General features: G+C 44.8%; 1 pseudogene; it reads left to right on the top strand.

Annotated features, from left to right (window-relative positions):
* The first annotated feature begins 1540 nt into the window (after positions 1 to 1540).
* On the top strand, positions 1541 to 8218 carry LOC137593397 (vacuolar protein sorting-associated protein 4A-like; annotated as a pseudogene).
* Positions 8219 to 8627: the final 409 nt, after the last annotated feature.

Here is an 8627-nt window from a genome sequence, read left to right as displayed (position 1 = left end):
GAGCCAGCCCATTTAGGAAGGCGTCACATTGGGCAGCAGCATTCCAATCGCTGAGACGAGCCCGAGTTCTGAAGTCTATGGCATAGTCCGAAACTGTCCGATCTCCCTGCCTCTGACTCATGAGTCCCCCTGCTGCATCAGGACCCAGGGAAACGGGTCCGAACACCTTGCGAAGCTCCTCACCGAAGGCTTGGAATGTGGCGCAGGCAGGCGTGCCTCTCTCCCACTCCGCCGTCCCCCACAGACGTGCTCTACCAGTGAGGTGATTGATGGCGAAGGCGACTCTGGCCCCCTCTGTGGCGAAGGTATGGGGTTGCAGGGCAAACAGGATTGAGCAGTTCGTCAAAAAGGGATTGCAACCCTCAGGATCCCCATCGTAGCGCTCTGGTGCCCCCACACGGGGCTCAGATGTGGAACTTGATGCTGGCACAGGGGTGGGAGCAGGAGGGGCCGGAACGGGGACCGAAGCAGCGTGTTGCGCCATGGAAGCTGCCATCTGCTGTACCTGGGCAGCTAGCGAGGTTAGCGCTCGTTCCAGGGATGATGCAGACTGACGAGCCTCTGCCGCGTTGGAGACTAACAGAGACTCATGCTGCTGAAGCATTGCCTCCACGAGGGCTAGGCGAGACTGGGGGGATGTGGGGTCTGCTGGGTCCATTTCTGGCCAGATTGTACTGTAACGGGTGTTGTTTGGACCCAAATGCAGTACTCTTTTGTAGAGGAGATAAGATGAAGCTTACTTCAGCAGAGGCAGGACGCCCTGAGTTCTGGAGAGCTGGCAGCACGAACTGTGAGACCGACGAGGAGTGAGCCGAAGAGAGGTCGGGGCAGGCAGGGAGGTCGAAGCCAGGTGAACAGTCCGTGAAGGCAGAGGTACCGTTGAGGAACAGGCAGGAGAAGAGACGAGGCCAGGCAGAGGAGTCGAAACCAAACGAGCAGGCAGATACCAGAGGTGCTGAGGCGAAGCACGAGGTCAGGGACAGAAGGCAGGTGAGTTTACCGGGAGGCAGACGAGGATGGCAGGTCAGGGACAGGCAGAGTCGACACCGGGAGATCAGACAGGGAATGAACGCTGGAAAGTCTCGCATGACGCTGAAGAACAATCTGGCATGGAGTGAAGGTGCTGGAGAGACTAAATGCAGGCTTGATTGCAGTGATCAGAAGCAGGTGAGCAGCATGGGCTGAAGCAGTAGGCGTGGCCGGCAGGTAGAGTGGAGCAGAGTGAGGGAGAGTGGAAAAATACTGCAGGGGTGTGACAGGAGGGGAATGAGAGTCGGAGACTGTGACACATTTTGGGACATTCAGTTAGCCAGAGAGATATATAACAGGAAATGGGAATGATAGTCAGCAACAGACATGCAGCTAAGGGCTAGGAGTCATACATACATACATACATACATACATACATACATACATACATACATACATACATACATACATACATACATACATACATACATACATACATACATACATACATACACCAACAGGATGTATTGAAATCACTGCTCATCTGCAGTTGTGTTCAGGCGTTATCGTAATGGAGAAGTCCAATGGGAGGTGGAATGATGTGGGTGGACTGGAAGGAGCTAAAGAAGCCCTGAAGGAAGCTGTTATTCTGCCCATTAAATTCCCGAACCTCTTCACAGGTAAAATTTGTCTTGGCTGTTTCAGATTCCGCTTACCCTATTCTTTATTAAATTGACTTCAAAGCAGTGAAGCAGAGATAAAAGAGTTTAAATGTGTACCTAAAGTGAAAAAGTCTCTTTTCAGTGTTCTCGTTTGCGTGTGTCCTGGTGTCTTTGACGCACATTATTTGTTAGGGACGCATGATCGTCAGTCCCTTATGCTTGGAGAGTCCTGTTGGGTTTCTAGGTCTGTTAAAGCATTTTGAAATGTCTGCTGATGTGATTAAGCGCTGTACAAATAAAGGCTGATTGTTTGCCCCAAGTGGAGGAGTTCACGTATCTCGGGGTCGATGGAATGGGCGGATCGGTGCATCGTCTGCAGTGATGCGGACTCTGTATCGGTCCGTTGCTGTGAAGAAGGAGCACCACACCCTCCCACACTTAACAAAAGTTTTTTTTTTCACACCTGTTGCTGCAAAATAGTTTTTTCTTGAACAACTGCCATGTTAACCGGTATCACTCAGTGCTGTGAAAGAACCTATTTATACCATATTCAAGTAAACACATTTAACTCATTAGTAGTTAGCAAACACACTGCTCCACTGATACAAAATATCAATTACTGTACACAATCACCCCTTTCCCAGTCTTATAACACTCATCTTACAGTCACTGAACACAACTATCGGGCAGCATTCTACTTCAGTCTATTGTTACGTCAGCGATTTCTTACTCCCTGTCTAGCAAATTGTATATACTTCTGTGGGAACCCACGGTCTCCACAGGGTCTGGTAGCAAGGTGTTGGTGCACCCCTCTTCTTCTTCTTTTCCTTTCGGCTTTTCCCTTCAGGGGTCGCCACAGCGAATCAATTTCCTCCATCTAGCCCTGTCCTTTGAATCCTCTTCTCTCACACCAACTACCTTCATGTCCTCCCTCATTACATCCATAAACCTCCTCTTTGGTCTTCCTCTAGGCCTCCTGCCTGGCGGTTCAAAACTCAGCATCCTTCTACCAATATATTCACTATCTCTCCTCTGGACATGTCCAAACCACCTCAGTCTGGCCTCTCTGACTTTATCTCCAAAACCTCTAACATGTACTGTCCCTCTGATGTACTCATTCCTGATCCTATCCGTCCTGGTCACTCCTAAAGAGAACTTCAGCATCTTCATCTCTGATACCTCCAGCTCTGTCTCCTGCCTTTTCTTCAGTGACACAGTCTGTAGACCAAACAACATCGCTGGTCTCACCACAGTTTTGTACACCTTTCCTTTCATTTTAGCTGAAACTCTTCTATCACACATCACACCTGACACTTTCCTCCACCCGTTCCATCCTGCCTGTACACGCTTCTTCACCTCTTTTCCACACTCTCCATTGCTCTGGACTGTTGACCCTAAGTACTTAAAATCCTCCACCTTCTTGATCTCTTCTCCCTGTAGCCTCACTCTTCCACTTGGGTCCCTCTCATTCACACACATGCACTCTGTCTTACTGCGGCTAACCTTCATTCCTCTCCTTTCCAGGACAAACCTCTACCTCTCTAGCTTCTCCTCCACCTGTTCTCTGCTTTCACTACAGATCACAATGTCATCTGCAAACATCATAGTCCATGGTGATTCCTGTCTAACCTCGTCTGTCAGCCTGTCCATCACCATAGCGAACAAGAAGGGGCTCAGAGCTGATCCCTGATGCAGTCCCACCTCCACCTTGAACTCCTCTGTCACACCTACAGCACACCTCACCACTGTCTTACAGTCCTCATACATGTCCTGCACCGCTCTAACATACTTCTCTGCCACTCCAGACTTCCTCATACAATACCACAGTTCCTCTCTGGGCACCCTGTCATCAGCTTTCTCCAGATCTACAAAAAAACAATGCAGCTCCCTCTGGCCTTCTCTGTACTTCTCTATCAACATCCTCAAAGCAAATACTGCATCTGTAGTACTCTTTTTTGGCATGAAACCATACTGCTGCTCACAAATGTTCACTTCTGCCCTTAGTCTAGCTTCCACCACTGCCAATATCAACTTGTCTGACAGTAGGTTGTCCCAGCATCTCATACGTCAACATATTCGGTCGCCGTCGCTCTCTTGGAGGGTGGATGCGCTGTGCCAGAGGTGACGGCCCTGGATCTGTGTCAGAATCTCTTTCTTGCTGGTGTTGTTCTCCCTCATCAGATAATCAACCTATTAGTTTCTCCTGCAAATCCTGATGACCCTGGGATATCTGCCGCTCATGTTCCTCCTTATCATCCACAGCTGGTCGCTCTGGCTCACTGAACCTTGTCCGCCTTCTTCCCACTTGCTCTACAGATGCCTCAGTCTCAAGAGTTGGAGCATCATTTCTGTTTTCCAAGTTATGTTGGTGTGGAAACCTCAGTTCAGTTCAGTTCAGTTCATTTTATTACAAATATACTGTATATTAACGTCCACACCAGTTCACCTTCATCCTCACTTTCCTCCCGTTGTGCCTGTTGCTGAGTTCCACCTCTGTTTTGTCTCAGTCCTCTCTTTCATTTGTCCTGCTTTTTTTTTAATCCCTGGCTTCTCTACTGGTAAGCTATCACATGGGAGCAACACGTTTCTGTGTACTGTGCGACTTCTGCCTCCTCTTTCTGGTTTGATCTCAGAAACTGGAATGTCAGGGTTTTTCTGACTCACCACCACATACACGGCATCTTCCCAGTGTGAACGAAGCTTGCCAGGTCCTCCTCTTTCTGTGAGGTTGCGGAGTAGAACTCTGCTGCCAAGACGTCTAACAATCTAACAATCAACTTTTGAAGTGTATTAACCCTTGGATACACAAGTTACCAATACATCCTCTCTACCACAGGTGAGGTCAAACATGACCCCAGGTATTGTTTTTCTTTAACAGCTTCAAAATGAAAAGTTGTAATACATTCATATACCAGGTATTTCTAATAAAACATGTTTGTGACATGAAACCATTTGCATTATTTATTTATTTATTTATTTCATTAACTGTAGGAATTTGCAGTTTTTGTACACACAACCATAATCACACAAAAACAGATCTCCTCTCACTCTGTGCATCTGTCACAAGCTTCTGGCTCTGACCGTTACACACTGGGGTACTGCATTTGACACAACAATCAGCAGTTTTGAGACCTTCCTTTCTGGGACACAACCAGATCTCTTCCTCTTTCGCTGGCGACATGTGTCCATTCCCTGTGGCCGGATCGCAGCAGTCTTTGTCACTCCAACCCTTTCCATTGCTGCTGTGGCACATCCCAGTTCTCATTTCCTACAAGAATGGTCAATCCAATGAAGGCCACAAGCTTGTTTTCGGTTACATTTTTCCACTCTTTCCCCGTGTCTGAGGCTACTCTTTCTCCTTCCTTGTTTGTGCATGTCAGCACTACCTCTCATGTCATCAGACATAAACCCCTTCCATGCAACTTTTGGGGAGACAGTCCTAAACCCAGGTGCAGGTCCTGGTCGAATACGTATCAAACTGTGACTTGGTGTTGCAGCATCTCTGGGGGGTACTTCTGCCCCGTATGAGCCCTTGTGGCTCCGTCGGTATGGCACAACATGTGTGTCTGACTGTCCTTGTTCAGTAGGGGGGACAATAGTCTTGGTCTTCCATATCTGAGATGTCAGAATCTGTGTCAACGACCCTGACCGGTTCTTCATCCCATCCATCCTGAGTAATGTGCGGGACATGGTTTAAAGGGATCCTAGCTATCCACCTATCAGCCATTTTACTATGGATAAAATAAAAACACACATTTAAGCAGTAATGTGATCACACGTTAGAATATATCATTAAAAAAAAATAGTGATACAACAACTGCAATTTTTGGAAAAGAATTTATCAGGTTTAAAAATGAAAATGGCCTCATGTTACAAACATATTTTATGAGGAATACCTGGAATATGAATATATGACAAGCTTTCATTTAGAAAATGTTGAATAAAAACAACCCATGGTGTCATACCTGACCCCACATGTGCATCTAAGGGTTAAATAGTTATGCTGTTATTAATAAAAGCATTAAAATTAACAATTTGTTTAGTTTTTATATTGTACTATGGCAAAAGTTTTATGTCGGATGCCCTTCCTGACACAACCCTCTGTGTTTATCCAGACTTGTGTCCTCTTGTGGCTACATTAGAAGAAGATTGGCAAAACTCAGTCCCTGCGCACGCTTCTGCTGTATATTCTATTATTTTGGGATGCACAAACGTCATGTTGGGATGCACATATTTTTCTTGAAGCGCATCACAGGGAGGTAAAATGAACTCTTCTCTATTATATATAATACTATACTAGAGTGCCAAGACACAAAAATAGAGCATTCACAGTTGTCTGACCAATCAGGCAAACACAAAGGTCCAGTTGTAAATCATGCTGTACATGTATGACAAAGATTATCTCAAAATTATGATATTTTAATACCAAATCAACAGATTATTATTTGTCAATCATTAACTTTTCAGTTGATTGTTTGTTAAGCAAAGACATCAAACGTTTTCTGTTGACAGTTTCCTTTGTTTCTGTATTTTGATTGCAATTGTCAACATTGCAATTGTCAGCTTGATCTTTGGTAAAATTGATTAAATATGGTTTATTTTTATTATTATTATTATTATTATTATTATTATTATTATTATTATTATTATTATTGTTGTTGTTGTTGTTATTGTTATTGTTTGTATTATGTGATTTTTCTTCCTTATGTCTTCGGTAATGTATTCCTTAACACAGAATACATTACCACTAAACAAAAACTCACAAGCTACCAAAACGAACAATAAACAGACGTTGTAGCAATGTTACGAGGACGCTACTAATTAAGTTATACATATACACATGATATTCACATTTATTATTATACAGTAATCCCTTATTACTCGCGGTTAATGCGTTCCAGGACCACCCGCGAAAACGAATTTCCGCAATATAGCGACAAACTATTTTATTATTACATTTTTACGAACCCTCCTCATACTGATAATAAAAATACTGATCTGTATTACCTTTTCCCACACTCTCATGGACTGTTTAAAACACTTTTGTATTAAAGAAAAGTGTTTCTTTAATACACAGAAGTGCGCTGCGTTCCGCTACGTTCCGCGAATGCGGCAACAATTGCATGTGCGTACCGTATCACATGACTAACTACTAAAAAATCCATGTTGTAGTGAAGCCGTGCATCTTGAAGTGTGAGTAAGGAAGGGATTAAGGAAGTAAGGAAGGGATTACCGTATTTAGAAAAAACACAACAACAGTTTTTATGCTGGTCATATCATTTTATGTTGTTGTGCTTATTCACCACACCTTAACGGCCGGTCTGTCTGACGTTAAACCGGTCCGCGACACAAAAAAGATTGAGGGCTGGTGCTCTGGAAGATTTATGTTTAAATAATTGCCTGTTAAAAAAGGGTAACTTACAATATTTAATATCATTGTGTATTTGTGAGTTCTTGGTCCAGATGCAGGCTGAGCGTCTGTGATGAGGAATGAACCCGAATGTGGACAGTCACAGCGTAATCCTGAGATCACATGTTTTTTTTAGGTGTGGGAAACAACAATGATGGCATCTTGGTGCTGGGAGCCACAAACATCCCCCTGGGTGCTGGATGCTGCCATCCGCAGAAGGTCAGAGGTCACCGGCCACCTCGGTGTCGTACACTTGAACCTGTTTAGGGGTTTTCTCTTTACCTTGGAGAAGCAAATGCATCTTGTCCAGTCAGGAGTGATGATGATTTTTTCATTGACCTTCCTCCAGTACTACTCTCTGATGACTGCCCATCATAGATGAACGGTACGACAACTAACAGACTGAGGCTTTTCTTTATACAAGTGTCTTCAGATCCGAACATGTCTGAAGATAACTGAAATTTATGACCTTAAAATTTCAATCGCCCACAAAACAGACGGCTACTCCGGTGCAGACATTAGCATCATCGTTCGGGATGCGCTCATGCAGCCTGTCAGGAAGGTCCAGTCAGCTACGCATTTCAAAAAGGTAGAATCAGACCGAAGAAAATAACCTCATACTCAATCTTCAGAAGCTTTTATCTGTGTAATCTCATCCTGCTAAATAATTCACCTCCTATTTCCTTCTTGCTCCTGCAGGTTCGCGGCCCGTCTCGAAGTATCAACCAGGTAATAGTGGATGACCTTTTGACCCCGTGTTCTCCTGGAGACCCTGCAGCCATAGAGATGACCTGGATGGATGTGCCTAGTGATAAGCTGCTGGAGCCGATCGTCTGCATGGTGAGCTGCCAGAGTGAATGAATACAGAACAGGACTGCACTCCGTCATGTTCTTCATCACAGCACCACCATCTGTGAAAACACACTTAGCTGCTTCAGATGGAACCGTTTCTGTTCACGACACAATCCATAGCGACGGTATTCTGACTGGGGATCGGGCAGCTTGAGATTTTGATGAAGAGCTGGAATATTCAAACGTTTTGTGAAGCCTAAGGGTTATTTTTGCTTCCTTTGCAGTCGGACATGCTTCGATCTCTGTCCACCACTCGGCCCACGGTCAACACTGAAGATCTGCTGAGATCAAGAAGTTCACAGAAGACTTTGGGATGGAGGGCTGACCCACTGCCTCACCCCACTTTTCCAGAAGAGTCAAACAGCTCCCTACGACACCAGCCCTTCTCTCAACTGCTGTGTCATCCTGTAGGCTTCTTCCTCTAATCAGCACATGGTCCAGTAGTTCGGAACCCTTGGAGGAAGTTGACCAAATGCTACCTAAAAAATAATTCAATCATTTTTTTCTCTAAGGACATTTAATCTTCGTCGGTATAACATCTGAGGTTGAAAGGTCACACTAGACTGCTGTTGGTCCTATTAGTAGCGGTTCTGGAGCTTTCCATTACATCCCATGCTTTATACCACTGCAGCTTTATACCACTGCAACTGATCTGAGTATGATCTGTACTGTCTTGGCTTTAGCTTTTCTTTATCTCTGTTCAGCTGAATGTAAATACTCCAGTTTGATCTCCT

The sequence above is a fragment of the Antennarius striatus genome, chromosome 4, assembly GCF_040054535.1.
Source record: "Antennarius striatus isolate MH-2024 chromosome 4, ASM4005453v1, whole genome shotgun sequence".
In the NCBI taxonomy this organism is placed as follows: Eukaryota; Metazoa; Chordata; class Actinopteri; order Lophiiformes; family Antennariidae; genus Antennarius; species Antennarius striatus.
This window is presented reverse-complemented; position numbering and strand designations above follow the sequence as displayed.